Source organism: Macaca thibetana, chromosome 10, assembly GCF_024542745.1.
Source record: "Macaca thibetana thibetana isolate TM-01 chromosome 10, ASM2454274v1, whole genome shotgun sequence".
NCBI classification, from domain to species: Eukaryota; Metazoa; Chordata; class Mammalia; order Primates; family Cercopithecidae; genus Macaca; species Macaca thibetana.
In genome coordinates this window covers 96,179,006-96,194,786 of record NC_065587.1, presented here as the reverse complement: position 1 = coordinate 96,194,786, position 15,781 = coordinate 96,179,006, and the positions used below count along the sequence as shown (strand labels likewise).

At 39.9% G+C, this 15,781-nt stretch overlaps 1 long non-coding RNA gene and 1 other non-coding gene across 2 annotated transcripts; both read left to right on the top strand.

The window, feature by feature from the left end:
* The first annotated feature begins 1,336 nt into the window (after positions 1-1,336).
* On the top strand, positions 1,337-14,130 carry LOC126929287 (uncharacterized). Its single transcript, XR_007717132.1, has 3 exons — positions 1,337-1,823; positions 9,072-9,122; positions 13,428-14,130. It is a non-coding gene; the product is annotated as an uncharacterized LOC126929287 (long non-coding RNA).
* LOC126929980 (U6 spliceosomal RNA) lies at positions 12,132-12,235 on the top strand. The gene has a single exon (XR_007717405.1). It is a non-coding gene; the product is annotated as a U6 spliceosomal RNA (small nuclear RNA).
* Positions 14,131-15,781: the final 1,651 nt, after the last annotated feature.

Below are 15,781 nucleotides of genomic sequence, written 5' to 3'. Positions count from 1 at the left end.
CAGATCCTGTGGCCTCTGACTTAAACCACAGTAGTTGTAAGCTGTCCTTGTAGGAGTTCTCTGGAGCAGAATAATCATGCAGACCATGGAGAAAAATCCGTCAAGATATATCTGGTCTAGCCACCTATCATAACTCAACAGCGTCTTCCTTCTGCTCCCTGGCTTAGACTCCCTGAGCCCTTATCCTCCAAAGCTGGGCAAATCTTTCACGTTTGGCAATATGGGGGACACAGTTTGCATTACACAAATCAACAATGTCATCTCAGAAGAGACCAAATAGGAAATAAGAGGCTTAATGGGATTTATCAGTTACTGTCTAGGACCATATTTCTTTGGGAAGTGATTGTTTCACAGAATCTAATGTCTCATAGTTTCAGATTACTTCCAACCAGGACAGCCTACAAGATAGCAGGACAATCGGGAGAATTGGGCAATGTAATTATAGTATGGAAATGATGTTGATCACTCTGAAGCAGAGTGTAGACCTTGACTCTAAAACCTTGCTCTGTCTTCCCACCCATTTTCCATGGCTCGCACTTGAAGCTGTAGCCACCCACACCCAGGAAACCTGGAGGTAAGCTCACTCCTACTTGGAAGCTAGAAGGTGGTCAAGTCCCTCTGTAGGGTGTAATAAGGTGTGGGGCAAGGGATCAGGACCAAGCAGGGACTGAGCAGTTGGGGCTAACAGGAACACCTCAGGGGTGACCCATTGCCCTAGTTTATGATGGTAACAATTTCCCAAGTACTTAATTTCCCAAGCATATACTTATGTGTGTGTGTATGTGTATGAGTGTGTGTGTATGCATATATATATATAACTCCTAATTCTTGTTACATATTAACAAGACTATGTATATGTATATATGTGTGTATGTGTGTGTATGTACGTATATATACACCTTCCTCCCTCTCATCTCCTTTTCTCCCGCTCATCCTTTCTTTCATCCATTCATCTATCCATCATCCATCCATTATTAAATATTTTCTTACTATTTTCCTTCCTTTTCTCCTTCTTTCATTTGTTCATTCCTTCCTTCCTTCTTTCCTCCCACGCATCCTTGATTTCTTTCACCCATCCATTCATCTATACATCATTCACTCATCTGTTACTAAATCTTTGCTTCCTTCTTTTCTCCCATCCATCCTTGATTTCTTGCATCCATCCGTCCATTCATCTATACATTATCTACTCTTTGTTATTAAATCCATCCTTCCTTCCTTCCTTCCTTCCTTCCTTCCTTCCTTCCTTCCTTCCTCCTCCTTCCCTCCCTCCCTCCCTCCTTTTCATCCATTTATTTACTGAGTACCATCTCCACATGAGACAATATGTAAGGTTTTTGACGATACAGAGATGAATTATTTCAACTACTCATTGAGCATATGCTATGTGCAAACATACCTATACGTAGCTTCCAGGTATAGAAAAACTCATTATTCATATTGTTCATCAAATATTTGTGGATGATTGATAAGTTTTTTGGACTTACTACTGCTCATCAAACCCATTTCCACTTTTACTTGAGCACACAGTTTAAACTACATTTTCAAGCCTTCCCTGCAGTGAGGTGTGACCAAAGTGACTGAATTCTAGTTAAAGGAATGTGAGCAGAAGTGATGTGGGGTAGTTCCTGACCTGGCCATAAAATGTTCCTGCTTTTTCCACAACCTTCCAGCTAGGTTTCAACACCAAGGATGACCCTGGAAGGTCACTTGTTGAAACTGGCAGAGCCATCAGGAGCCTGGGTTCTTGAATGAACCAGTGGAGCAGAGCCCTCCTTCCCTCCCCCATCCTCTGGTGCCCTGAACCTGCATTGCATCGTCAGGTAAGTAAAACCTGCACTGATTGAGTTGAGGAGAAACATGAGGGTTGTCAATTGCAACAGTTAGATAAACTTTATAACAGGTGCTGGGGGAATGAACATTCATGCAAACTTTTTTTTGGCACCTACTACAGTCCAGGAAACATAGTGAGTGGCCAGAATGAGGCACAGCTCACTCATTCAAACAACTCTACTAGGCTATGGGGCTGCAGAGATAGATTCATAACAATTTCCACAAACAATCATTAGGTAATTAGTATGCCCCAGTCGTGGAGTTAAACTTTGAGGACACAAAGAATAATTCATTCAAACATGGATTAAGTTTACTACTACGTGCTTGACACCGGGTTGAGTATTAGGGAATCAAAGATAAACATAACTGTTCTCTTCAAGGGGTTCACAATCTGGTGGAAGAGCCACATCACGTCCTGGTGTTGCAAGTATGGGAAGTGTTCAAATAGAACTTTCCATGAGATTCCATGATGACCCAGGAAATTATCTCTGCTTGAGGCTGAGGGAGAAGAGGAGGGAGCATGGAAGGCTGCAATAAATGGTGGTTTTAGATCTCAGCTTTGAAGGATGAATATAAGTTTTCTAGGCAGAGAATAGGTGGAAGGGAAATCCAGGCAGAGGACACAGCATGTGCAATGGGGGTGTGTCCTGGGATCAATGAAGAGTTCTGTGTGTCTGGAGCTCAGGGACAGGGGCAAGGACAGAAGCAAGTGAACAGGGTGGCAGCCTGACTGTATGGCAGATGCTCTCCTCTTTCTCCCTGCAGGGTTTGTGTGACTGGACTTAGCAGGGCTAACAGGCTGAGATTAATCCCATCCTGGACTGAGGCGGGAGTAGACATTCTGTCTGATGCCTCTCCCACTGGACAAGGACTGGGGTTCATTTTAAAATGATATCTTAATGAGGAACCTCACGATGTCATCCTGCTAATATCATCCCCATTTTATGAATGAGTAAATTACTCATTCAGATGACACGGCTGTTTGAGCCCAGGTTGGCACTTAAGCCTCCAAGTGAGATTGCATTTATAATGTGCTTGTGGCCCCTGTAGAGTAGGAAAGGGGTTTCCAGATCAAACAATGAGGCAGAGGCTCTGAAAATCTCGGGGTGATTGACTATATTTGGCAGAGGCCAAGGAAGTTCCCCTTCCAAACACTAACCAGAACTAGTTCCACCTGGCACTCGTGTGTGTGTGTGTGTTCATGCGCACGTGCGCACGCCTGTGTGTGTGCGTGCATGTTTGTGTGTATGTGTAGTGTAGTGAGGGGTGTAAAGGTGGGAGAGTCGTAGCTGAGCCAGGTACAGCCTGTGCTGTGCTAGGAAGGAATAAATCTCTCCCTGAGCCAACGTTAATATAAGCTTGGCAGGTTCTGCGCAGGCCCCCAGTTGATTATGCCAGTGGATGCTGGGGAGGAAAAGATTAAGCTGCCAGAGTGGGGTGTGAATGCACATTACACAGGGTGACTACACACACACACACCCACACAGCCACACACCAACCCGCACAGCAACACACCGACCCACACAGCAACACACCAACCCACACAGCACACCGACCCACACAGCAACACACCAACCCACACAGCCACACACCACCCAACAGCCACACACCGCCACACACCGACCCACACAGTCACACACTGACCCACACAGCCATGCAGCCACACACTCACACAGTCATACACCCACACACCAACCCACAGAGCTACACACCAACCCACAGAGCTACACACCGACCACACAGCAACACACCAACCCACATGGCCACACACCGACCCACACGGTCACACACCGACCCACACGGCAACATACCGACCCACACAGCCACACACTGACCCACACACCCGTGTAGCCACACACCCACACAGTCATACGTCCACACACCAACCCACCCACATAGTCACACACTGACCCACACAGCCATGCAGCAACACACCCACAGAGTCATACACCTACACACTAACCCACAGAGCTGCACACAGACCCACATACCTACCCAGCCCCACACACCCACACAGCCATACACTGACCCACATGGCCGTACCAAGGCGATCAGAGTCTGGAACACTCTTTCTATAGACTGACCGCAAATTGGATTTCCTGTCAACTCTCGCACTTGGAGTCACAGCTCAGGGTATTTGAAGAACACACTTGGTGGGGCTCACAGAGCCATCTCGCTAATTTGGGGCAGCCCAATCTGTAGAGTTATAAAGTGTTGCTTTTCACAAGGTTACTTCGCTGGATGGGTTTTGTGCAGCTTTGAAAATAAGACTTATTCCTAACAGAGCTTTCCTCTGGGGCTGTTGTTCCATTACTGTTTTTATTATTTATTTGTATGGGTGTGACATGGTCGGGGGAGGAGAAGGGGTGTGTGTGTGTGTGTGTGAGAGAGACAGAGAGAGGGAGAGACCATGGAAGCTGGTTGGCCCCATCTAAAGCATTTGTATGAAGTCTCTTCCAGAAATGTGTTTACATGACAGACTGTCTCAGATCCAGCAAGGAGAGGCTGCTTTTTGGCAAATATTATCAATTCCAAAATGTGTAATAAATACACATTTCACAAAAGCAATATGTGTTTTAAAATATAATATGTGCAGACAATCTTATAAATCACTAGCTTGACACTAGTCAGCTGGAGAGGTTTCTGGGGCAATGGTGATGTACATGTGTGTGTGTTTTTAATAATGTCAGCATATGCATAATCTGTTTGAAAAACAACAGCCAAGCCCTTTGTACCTGCCACCTTTACAATACGCATTTACCCAGAGCCTGCTGTATCCTAGACTCCCAGGCAGATAACAAGGGGGAAAGGAAAGGAAAGGAGAAGGGAGGTGAGGAGAGGGGAGGGGAGGGGGAAAGGAGGGGGAGAGAGAGAGAGAGAGAGAAGAAAAGAAAAGAAGAAAGTATAAATATGAATAAGATGTGAAAGTTCCACCCATCTCAGGATATATTTCCCGGATGGACTTGACCAGCTGAGGCTTCAGATGTCAAAAAGTATGCATTTTATGGTGTTCACGCAGAGGTTTGTGTGATAATATTACATGAGGCAGAGCCACAGACTGCAAGAGAGGGGAGGGTTTCATCCGATCCCCCATGCTGACACACCCATGGAGCCTCATGCTGTCATGGTGTGTTAAGGGCTAAATGTCAACCTAGAGTATACATTTTCTGCCCTTTGTCAGTTGGTGATACCCTTTGGATTTTTTTCATGCCCACTTTAGTATTTCATGGTTGAATGTCACTTTCCTGGTATAGGTAGTAGTGGTCACAATGGGATTTCTGACTCACAGTTACCCTCTACTGGATCCCTTAACCTCTTCAAGGAGTTCCATGGGCCTCATCACCTCGTGGGTACTGCCTCACAGAGCATCAGTATTCTAACCCTAACCCACGGTTGTCTACCTCTCCTCCCGCCCCACCAAAACTAGCAAAGAGAACCAGCATTTCTCAAGTGTTGCAACCAAGTTTTCAACATAAAAATGAGACCAGTGCCCAGAGGAGGTAAAGTATATTTATAAATAAGAATTCTATTACAAAGTGCAGGTTATAAAGTGCAGCCTGGGCAACAAAGTGAGACCCCATCTCTACAAGATGAAAAATTAAAAAAAAAAAATAGCCAGGTGTGGTGGTGCATGCCTGTAGTCTCAGCTCCTCGGGAGGCTGAGACAGGAGGATCCTTGAGCACAGGAGTTTGAGGTTACAGTGAGCTGATCACACCAGTACACTCCAGCCTGAGCAGCAGAGAGAAACCATCTTCAAAACAAAAACAAAAATAGCAAGTACTGGAAAAAAAGAATATATGCCTATATTTAGGTAAAAGGATATTCATTTAAGTGTTGGTCATAATACTGAAAAAATCAAAGCAAATTAAATTCCCAAACAAGGAGAGATTATTTAAATGAGTTATGGTACATTTGTGCAGTGGAATACTATACAACCATTGCCAAAAAAAACCCAAAATAATTTAGAGACTTAGAAAAGGTTTCATGATAGTAAATGAAAAAGCAGGTTATAAATCAGGCCAATTTGAGAGTATTTTATATTCTGTTACGTTTGTTATTGCTGTCATGTGTTACTTATGGAAGGCTGCAAAGTGCTACATATTCAATATGAGTTTAATGTTTTAGTATATAACGCGTTCACATATGTTAGTTTTATATAGGTTTATATTTGGAAGATATGTCTAGAAATGTTAACATTCGTCATATTGGGAGAGGGGATTCAGGATCATATTTATGCTCTTTGCCTATTTGCATTTGTTTCTGCAATGAATAAAAACTGTTTTGTTTTGTTTTAAATTAGAGGGTTTTTTTTTAAGAAAGAGTCTCATTCTGTTGTCCAGCATGGAGTGCAGTGGCACAATCATAGCTCACTGTAAACTAAACTCCTGGGCTCAAATGAGCCTCCCGCCTCTGCTTTAAGTAGCTGGGACTACAGGCATGCAACACCATGCCTGGCTATCTTGTATTTGTTCGTTTGTTTTTACTTTTAGTAGAGACAAGATCTCACTATGATGCTGAGGCTGTAATAAGAATTAAAATGTGTTTTTAAAGTATTTTAGTGTCCTAGGAAAATAAGCTGACACTTAAATGTTTAAGTCTACCACGGACATAAAAGAAATCAGGCAGTAGAAGAAAATACTAAGCAGCAGGTGCCATTACAACTTGACCTCTTACTCCTTTAGGGAACTTCATTGGTGGATGTCCATGTTTTCTCATTCTCTGGGTGCCCCATTAGTTGGTAGTCACCCCAGTAGCAGGCCTGGATAGTTGCAGGATGAAGCCAGTATCAGATTCCAACCTTTCCGTTCTTTCATACAGACAACCAGAAATGGGTAGCGGCCAGAAGAGAACAAAATGACCCCTTCTTCTTTGTCTTAAAGTAATTGTAAGTGAAGGAAAGGGCTCAACGCATGTCCTTGGGGATGGTCATCATCCTCTTTTTTCTCTACTGGCCCACCCAGAACCTTATACCTGATTGTCATAATATCAGTAAGTGGAATGACCTCAGAAAACAATACCAGAAAGAGGATGAGAATAACATTGATAAATGCAAATAGCTGCCTGAAAGCAGGTGTCAGCAAAGTTTTATTGGAACACAGTAACACATATTAGTTTACCTATTGTCTATGGCTGCTTTTTCATGATAGTGGCAATGGAGGAATTGAGAGTTAGGCCAGGAGCTCACAATCCCCAGTATAGACTATCTTGATGTTTTATTATAGATCTATTATTTGTTGTCTGACTTCTGTATCTGAAATGTAATATCCATGAGGGCAAGAATGTGGTTTCCCTAACAGGCCTTTCCTTAGTATTAAGAATAGTGCCTGACACATAGTAGGCACTCAGTAAATCAATATTGAATGAATAAAACTGAACACAAAAATGACAAGTGAAGAACTTAATCATAACTTAAGAAAACAGAAGGCAAGGAAAGGAAGACAATTTTATGCAACTGCACCATGTTGCTAAGGAATGAAATAACATATATGTTTTTAAAGGAAATCAAAGATTATTAAACAATGAAACGAGAAGAAAGACTGCAAAGCGAAAGAAACTGAGAGCTAAAACACCACCACCATGGAACTGACAGATAAATTAAAATAGCAATGATTGAAATACTTAGCTAAACTAAAATTCTGATATAAAGGCTTCATTTAGTCATGATGAGTGCAGAGAATAAAAGACAAAGCAATAAGAGACAATATAATCAATAATAGAGGACAGTCAAAAAGTGATCAACGTAAAGACAATTGATGTTCCTGAAGTAGAGAACCCACCAATGAAAAAACCTGTTAAAGATAGAATAGCCAAAAGATATGAGGATAACAACATTATAGATAATTAGTGATAGATTCATAGAGAAACATTAACTGTAAGCTATGTTCTAGTTAAATTTTTTAACTTTGAAAACAAAAATTGTTTAGATTTCTAGGCAGAAATGCAAATCACCAGCAAAGGGTCACCATCCTTTTAGGATGAAAATTAGATAATCTCTTCATTTTGCCAAACCAATGTTTACTGGTGGACAGGGGAGTAAAGGCTACTTAGGACTTGGTAAAAGAAATGGAACTGTGGAATGATGGGAAAATATGAAAGGAATAATTTGTTACTTTTGCAAGAAAATATCTGAAAAAATAAAAGATGCACACAAATGGGCACATACACACAATCTGACTTCAGAAGTTTTCTTCAGAATTGCAATTAGTTTTTACTTTTTTTTTTTTTTCATGTAATGTGTAATTTCGGCGTATCTACCAGATTCCTTTGAGGTAGCTTTGTGCTGTGAGTCGTAATGAATTCTCATTCGGTTGTTCCTAAAGTTGGCTTCCCCATGTCTGGCCCCAAAAAGCTGCCTCTGCAACTCCCTGATGATGTTTATATTGTCTGATTAGTGTATTCCACAAACCTTTGTTATTGTTATTGTTTTTCTTAAACCACTTAATTGATGTATGATTGACATATAAAAAGTGGTACATATTTAACATATATATCTTCATCAGTTTGGGGATAAAAAACATCCCTGAAACCATCACCACCATCAAGGTTATAAACAAACCTGTCACATCTCAAAGTTTCCTGCCACCCCCTTTATTATGATTGTTGTTGTTTTGATAAGAGGACTTAACAGAAGATCTACCCTCTTAGCAATTTTAGGTACACAGTACAGTATTGTCAGCTATTGGCACTATGATGAAACTTTGTACCCTGTAACCATCACTTCCCAATCTCCCCCTTCCCCCACCACCTGGCAACCACCACGCTACTCTCTGCTTCACTATTTTAGATTTCACATGTAAGTAAAATCATACAGTGTGTGTCTACCTGTATCTGGCTTATTTCACTTAACATAATGTCCTCTGGGTTCATCCATGTTGTCACAAACGAGAGGATTTCCATTTTTGGGGGGCCGAATAATACTCCATTGTGTGTATACACCACAATTTCTTCATTCATTCATTCATCAATCAACATGTAGGTTGTTTCCATATGTTGGCTGTTGAGAATGCTGCCATAAACATGAGAGTACAAATATCTCTTCAGCACACTGATTTCAGTTCCTTTGGATATATACCCAATATGGGAGTGCTGGACCACATGGCAGTTTTACGTTTAATTTTTTGAGAAACCTGAGTACTATTTTCTATAATGGCTGTAACAATTTATATTCCCACCAGTAATATACAAGGTTTTCCTTTTTTCCACATCATCACCAACAGTTATCTTTTTTAAAAAACAGGAGCCATCTTCATTGTGGATTTGATTTGCATTTTCCTGATGATCAGTGATGGTAAGCATGTTTTCCTATATCTGTCGGTCATTTGTATGTCTCCTTTGGAGAAATGTCTATTTACGTCCTTTGCCCATTTTTTCAATCAGGTCATTTGTGGATTTTTCTGCTATTCAGTTGTATGAGTCTCTTAGGATATTAAACTCTTACCAGATAATATGGTTTGCAAATGTTTTCTCCCATTCTATAGGTTATCTTTTCTTTTTTTTTTTTTTTTTTTTTGAGAGGGAGTCTCGTGCTGTCGCCCAGGCTGGAGTGCAGTGGCGCCATCTCAGCTCACTGCAAGCTCCGCCTCCCGGGTTTGCGCCATTCTCCTGCCTCAGCCTCCCGAGTAGCTGGGACTACAGGCACCCGCCACCTCGTCCGGCTATTTTTTTTTGTATTTTTTTAGTAGAGACGGGGTTTCACTGTGTTAGCCAGGATGGTCTCGATCTCCCGACCTCGTGATCCGCCTGTCTCGGCCTCCCAAAGTGCGGGGATTACAGGCTTGAGCCACCGCGCCCGGCCTATCTTTTCATTTTATTGATTGTTTACTGTGCAGAAGCATTTTAGTTTGATATAGTCCCACTTGTTTATTTTTGCTTGGCATTGTATCCAATATCCAGGATCTTTTCCCCTATGTTCCCTTCTAAGAGTTTTATGGTGTCAAGTCTTACATTTTAGTTTTTAATCCATTTTGAGTTGATTTTTGGGTGTGGTGTACATCAGGGGTCCAATTTCATTCTTTTGTGCGTGGATACCCAGTTTTCCCAACATCATTTATTGAAGAGATGGTCATTTTCCCACTGTGTATTCTTGGTACCCTTATTGAAATTTAGTTGACCATATATGATGGATTAATTTCTGGGCTCTCTATTCTGTTCCATTGGTGTATGTATCTGTTTTTCACTAGCCTTTCTACCATGCATAGTTGTTATCACAGACTACAAAAGCATCTTAGGTATTTTTTAATTTTTGCAGTGTCTTATTTGTGGAGCTAGTGATTGCTTCATTGGCTCCGTTGCAGGACTGTGTTCTGAGAGAAGCAGGATTAATATTTCATGCAACCTCCCACAAGTTGCAGCTACTATATTCCTAATGTCTTCAGCCTGTTTTTTTGAGAGATGGGTTCTAGTGCCTGCCAAGCTTCTAAGTACAAAGAATAATACCATTACTGAAAAGGTCCAAAACTACATGAATAAAAAGCTCTGATTGCCTTTACAATGCCATATAAGACATGAGAAATGTACAGACAAAACAATCATTCAGGGCTGGGTGCATTGGCTCAGGCCTGTAATCCCAGCACTTTGGGAGGCTGAGGTGGGCGGATCACTTGGGATTAGGAATTCGAGACCAGCCTGGTCAATGTGGTGAAACCCCATCTCTGTTTTAAAAAAATATAAACATTGGGCCGGGCGTGGTGACTCAGGCCTGTAATCCCAGCGCTCTGGGAGGGACAGATCATTTGAGGTCAGGAGTTCAAGAGCAGTTTGGCAAACATGGTGAAACCATCTCTACTAAAAATACAAAAACTAGCTGGGGTGGTGGCGCATTTTTTCCCCTAATAATTCCCTACCTCACTCCCTCATAATCTCTAAGCAATATATGTGTTTCTCAAACCTAAAGATGTAAAACCACACAGTATGTAATGAACAGTGTAAAAGTTTTGTGCAAAATCATTGGAGAAGAAGGAAAACCCTGGCTTCCTTAGCTCTCAAAATTAAATAGAAAAGTAATCAGAGATTTTTACATAACCAGGATATTATTAGTTTTGTTTCTTAATGTCAATTTTAAGCATTTAACAAAATACAGACTAGACATCATGTGCATTATTAAATACCTCTTACTATGGAAATGTGATAGTCAATATTATAATTATCCAGGATTGTAATCTTGAAATAGAAATGCTTAATCATATATTTGTTTCCTATATAGTTTTCCATGTAGAGCTTACCATGCAGTATTTTTTCTTCATAATACTTAATACAATTGTAAATAATGAATTATGCTGTAATTACTTATTCACTGTGTGACATCCTTCTAGGCGTCATACATTGTGTTAATGGCTCAAATATTTCACAATCCCTCTGTTTAAAGCTATTGCCTTGAGATTTTGCATTTTCTTCCACAAAAGAGGACATTTCTCTGCCCCTTGATTTGGGGTTTGGGCATCTAACTAACTTGTTTTGACCAATGGAATAAAGCAGATCTTATGGAGAGCTAGTTCCAAGGCAAGAATCCAAGAGACCTTGTGTAAAATGCTGTTCTACATGAGCTGATGCCGTCATCATGAGAAATACACACCTGGTCTAGCCTATTAGCCTGTGGAAGAGAATGAAAAACATATGAAACAGAACTTTCCCATCGAAACAAAACCTACCAAATCCAACCAAGAGCAGAACCCACATGTCAGGCATTACTCCTATGTTTGCAGTTTAGCTGCTTACTTGTGCATTTGCAAATACCAACGGGGCTTGCTATAGGCTGCATTTGATGGGGGCAGCTTACCTGATGTTATGGTCTGAATGTATCCCCACACTTCATCTGGTAGAAACATAATCCCCAATGCAAGTGTTGGGAGGATGGGTTTTGGGGAGGTATTCAGGTCATGAGGGTTCTGCCCTCATGGGTGGATTAATATCAGTATGAAAGGACACAATGGAGGGAGTTTGCCTCTCTCTCTTTTGTCCTTCCAACCCTTCCACCTTTTCTACTTGGTGAGGACACAGCATTCCTCTTCTTCAGAGGATGTAGCAACAAGGCACCAACTTGGAAAGAGAGATGAGGCCCTTACTAGATCTGAACCTGCTGGTGCATTGATCTTGGGTTCCAGCCTCCATGAAAAATACATTTCTGTGCTCTATAAATTACCTAGTCTAAAGTATTTTGTTACAACAACACAACCAGAGTAAGACATCTGGTATATTCTGCTCTACAGCCCATCCACCCTGCTTTTGTTGTATTTTAACACAGACATGTTCTACTCATAGTATTGCAGAAATGCTAAAAAGCAAATAGAAATGCATGCAGGTGCTTACCTCAGCAGCACATACACTAAAATTGAAATGTTACAGAGATTAGCATAGCCTCTGCGCAAGGATGACACACAGATGCATGAAGCATTGCAGATTTTTGTAACACAAAGGATAAATGCTTAAGGAGATGGACACCCCATTTCCCATGATGTGATTATTATACATTGCCTGCCTCTATCAACATATCTCATGTACCTCATGAGATATTTAAACATCTGTTATGTACCCACAGACATTTAAAATGAAATATTTAAAAAATGTATGAAGGCCTTTGAAGCCTAGGCTTTGAACAGACATATCTTCATTTCTGCCTCATTCTATTAATTAAAGCAAGTCATATAGGGTATTGATATTCTGCCTTTATCAGAGAAACTCTAAAGTCATATGACAAAGAGCTCAGAGAGAGGAGTGAAAAATAAAGATTATTAATAAAAATTCATTTCTAGCTTTTCCCATATCCACCTAGATTAAGAAATAAAGTATTACTAGGACCTTAGAAGTCGCTCTGATGTCCTTACTCAGTTATTATCTCTGACCTTCCTCCTCCATATTAACAATTATCTTGACTCCTAGCTACATAGATCAGTTTTGCTAACTTTTATAAAATGAAATCATAAAATCTGTACTTATCTGTGTTGGGATTCTTCATTTTAATAAAATTTAGTGAGATTCATGACCATTGTTATAGGTAGCCATAGTGAGTTCATTTTCATTGTGATTTAGTGTTACATTTTAGGAATATGCCACAATTTGTTTATTGTCAGTCATCTACTATTGATGAATATTTAGGCTATTTTCAGTTTGGGGATATTATAAATAATGCTGCTGCAAACACTTGGCAAACACCTATAAACTTCTCTTTTGCCTGCATACTAACAATGGGTTTGCACAGGCTAGAAGACTTCTGACTGCTCCACATCCTCTTTAACACTTACAATTGTTAGTGTTTATTTCATTCTATTTTTATTACTCTTTTTTCTTTTAGACGGAGTCTCACTCTGTCACCCAGGCTGGAGTGCAGTGGTGCGATCTTGGCTCACTGCAATCTCCACCTCCCAGGTTCAAGCGATTCTCCTGCCTCAGCCTCCCGAGTAGCTCGGATTACAGGCATGCACCACCATGCCCAGCTAATTTTTGTATTTTTAGTAGAGATGGGTTGGCCAGGCTGGTCTCGAACTCCTGACCTCAGGTGATCCGCCTGCCTTGGCCTCCCAAAGGGCTAGGATTACAAGCACGAGTCACTCCTTCCAGCCTATTTTATTTTAGTTTTTTTTTTTTTTTTTTTTTTTAGAGACAATGTCTTGCTCTGTCACCCAGGCTGGAATACAGTGGTGAGATCATGGTTCCTGGCAGCCTCGACCTCCCAGGCTGAAGTGATATTCCTGCCTCAGGCTCCCAAGTAGCTTGGACTACAGGTGTGTGCCACCATGCCTAGCCAGTATTTTAAATTTTAGTCATTTTGGTAGATATTCATTAAGTGGTTTATATTATGTACAATTTTTATGCTTTTGTAAGTGGTATGAATTTTAAATATAATTTTACTTCTTTATTGCTCATATATAGAAGTATAATATTGATCCCTGACCTTGCTAAATGTACTTATTAATTTTAAGTTCATATGTGGATTCATTTACATATTTTACATACACAGTTGTGTCACTTACAAATAATGAGTTTCTACTTCCTTCTCATTTTTATACCTTTTGTTTCCTTATTGCACTGGCTAGAACCTGCAATATGATGTTGAATACAATGTTGAAAAGAAATGGTAATAGAAGGTATTCTCATTCATTTCCAAGCTCTCAGGGAAAAAAATATTATTTTCCCAATAACTGTAACAATTGATGTAGTTTTTGGTAGCTACCCTTTATTGCTTAATTCCATTTCCCTACTTAGCATGTAAGCTCTACGTTCTTTAAATCTCCGTTTGGGGTTGTCCTCGTGATTTCAATGTGTTTTCTGACTTGTTAAAATCTAATATATGTTAATACTATTACCACTTTTGAGAAAACATAAGGACCGTATTACTTTAATTCCATTTTTTCTCCCACCTTTTGTGCTATTATTGCCATGTGATGTATATATTGCCAAAATGCTTCTTTTATCATTGCCTTATATAGCCAATATCCATTTCTGTTTACCCATATGTTTACATTTGAATTGCTCTCAGCCTTTCAGCGGCTGCTTTTAAGTGAGCAAATGACTGGCGGCAGATGAAGTAGTAGCAAATGTCCACAGATAGCTTCTCCTTGAGAACCTGGGCTTTGCTACTCTGTGGGATTGTGTTCTAATTTCTTGCCACCTTGGTAGATCTGTAATCTCTACCAATAGCTATAATTTTATGTGTTTTTATATTTTGTCTAGTATCTGTTTGTTTTTAATGGGAAATTTTTCCATAACAAGGTCATCTAGTACTTCTGGAAATACAAATTCTAATATGTGTCTCACTTCCTAAGATTCCAAAAAGCGAGGACTTCCATTTCTAGCCACACTGCAGATTAGATACTAAACTCCTGCTGAAATTGACAAATAATCCTGTGTGTGTGTATGTGCAAAAATGTATATATGTATATATACATTTGTATATATACAGCATACTTATAAGATGCCCATCTGGCAGGAAATCTTCTAATGCCCAACATTCAGTAAAAGAGGAATCTCAAATAAATGGGTGTAAAAGTGAACCAGCCTTCAATTGAATTCATTCGTCGTAAACTTCAAGTTTTATGTTCTTAGCGTTAACCCTGGAAACAGAAGGTTAACAACTAAAATAACATGGTATGTAAATACAATACAATAGAATAAAAATATGAGGCATTGAATAAGGATTACTTCTGGATGGTGAAAACTTGATTGCCAGTAAAACAAATTTCTTGTTTTGTGTTGGGGTCATATATCACAACACCTGTATATAACTAGAAACAGCCACCTGTATGTAACCAGGAGAAAACTATGACGGTGTTTAAGTAGCGCTGTTTGCATTAAGAAAAAATGGACACATTTAAATATCTATAAACAGGAGAATGATAAATAAATTGTATTATATCCAGAAAATTGAATAGTAGGTCGAAGGAGAACCAGTGAATAATGGCTAAATGGAACAATATGGTCAAATCTTAGAGATAATTAATTAAAGAGCCTATATTTAAAGAATATTTATGGTATGATTTCATTTATATGCATTCAAAAACATGCAAAACTGAACAAAATAGAAACACATGCAGTAAAACTTTTGACATTCTATGGAATGATAAACACAAATTTTAGAAGGCTCAAAAGGCCTGCATTTTTGGGGTCTCTGCTCACCAGTAAATAGTCTCCTGACACAACTGCATAATGTGACCCTGAAAATTCAAAATGCCTCACAGCTTGGTTTACTATTGCCCAAGTCTTAAATTCAACCAATGCAGGTGAAATTTTTATGTATTACTTTATTCTTTAATGGCCAGCTGTTACCTGTCTCTTAGTGTTTCTGGTAAAAAATAAAAAAAAAAAAAATAAGGGTTTGTAAATCCCAGTATATAAAAGTCTTTCTTCCTACTTAATGGAAAGTAGTTGTTCCAATAAACACTAGGTATAGAGGGGAAATCAATCAAAATTAAGAAGTTTAGAAGACGTAAAACGAAAGACAGAGTCACATCAAAC